The following is a 1,739-nucleotide window of genomic DNA, read 5'->3' on the forward strand; positions in this document are numbered from 1 at the left end:
CCCTGATTCATGGATCTTACATTCCAGGTTCCTATGGAGTATAGATCTTTGCAGCATTGGACTTTCCTTTCACCACCAGATACATCCACAACTGAGTGTCCTTTCGGCTTTGACCCAGTCGCTTCATTCTTTCTGGAGCTACCAGTACTAGCCCTCTGCTCTTCCCCAGTAGCATATTGGACACCTTCTGACCTGAGGGGCTCATCTTCTGGCGTCATATCTTTTTGCCTTTTGGTACTGTCCTTGGGGTTTTCATGGCAAGAGTACTGGAGTTGGTTGCCATTTCCTTCTCCAGTAATTAGAAAATAAGTAATTCTAAACAAAACCATTTTCAACATAGTTAAACATATTAATAAATCCAAAATCCCAATAGAAATAAGAACCAAAACAGAAAATGAAACAAAGACCTGGCATAGATAGTAATGACATACCAACTATTAAAGTGCCGAGTGAATAAAAATGTTTCTGCCTGGCACCAGAACATATGCAGCATTGGCGTCAGTCATACTTCTATGGGGAGCAAATTCCATATAATCCAGCATACCTGCTATGATCCACTTGAAAGTCAAGCCTACAATAAAGTGTTACCATCTCAGTTCATTTGTAAGTTCATTGACCTCAGTCAATCAATCACTCAATCTACCTATCAAATCCATTGTTTAACAAGTATGCCAAGTCTTGTGGCACCTTTGTTGCTGAATTGTTGCAGCTTTGTTTTGCTGCATCTCTTTTAATGGTACTAAAACTTAATCTACGATGCAAAAAAACTCCTATAACTCCTAAAATGCTCAGCAAGGCATAGGATTCTGTCCTAAGATGAATAAATTAAACTTTGGTAGCAAGTAATTTGCAATTTGCAAAACAGAGAAGAAAAGATTTCCATTATTTATTTATATGTTTATGAATTGTCTTTCAACCCAAATAGGGCTTCTAAGGTTATTCACTATTAAAACCTGAAACAATGTATGGGCTTATTTACATGGTTTCAAAGGTGTTTTCCTACCACAAATGTTAAAACATTAAGAACAGCTTAATACAGCACTACAGAATGTGTTCCTCATCCTTACTGCAATACCCATGTCTGGATGCTGTTTCCTCTGGTGTTTTGGGTAAGAAAGGAGGAATGGCTTCACAGAGCCACACGGGTGCCACATTACACCTCCGCTGTTAAGGATTGAGGACAGCCTGACTGTTCCAGATTGCTTTAGCCTCATACAGAAGCAACTGAAGCTGGACCCAAGGAGGGGGCAAGCTTGAATCTCCCAAAGGAAGCTAGAAGTGTTTTTTGAAAGGGTTCAACAAATATGGTCACTCATTAGACACATGTAATGAGAAAATTACACATGTAAAGAAAATAGTCAAACAGTAAATGCAGTGCTGAAGCCTGTGGTCCTATCTGCATTTTCCAGACAGCAGTGCCCCTTTTCCTGGTCACTCACCTTTTCTCTTGATCACTTAGTGATCTTCCAGTTTTTGCATGACTTTTTTTTCCTGTTCTGAAATACTAAAACCTCTCTCTTGAGGTTTAGTTACTGGCAGTAAGAACTTTAAAATAAGCTGGCATTATAGCCCCATTGTGAGAAGGTGACCTGAACCTTGTCCTGAATGGGGTTGCACTCCCTCCTAGGGACAAGGTCCGCAGCTTGGGAGTGCTCCTCGACCCGGAGCTTTCACTTGAAGCTCAGGTGACAACAGCGGCGAGGAGCGCTTTCCTCCAGCTTCGGCTGATGAATCAGCCG

The sequence above is a fragment of the Varanus komodoensis genome, unplaced genomic scaffold (genome assembly GCF_004798865.1).
Source record: "Varanus komodoensis strain SLA01 unplaced genomic scaffold, ASM479886v1 scaffold42, whole genome shotgun sequence".
Taxonomy (NCBI): domain Eukaryota; kingdom Metazoa; phylum Chordata; class Lepidosauria; order Squamata; family Varanidae; genus Varanus; species Varanus komodoensis.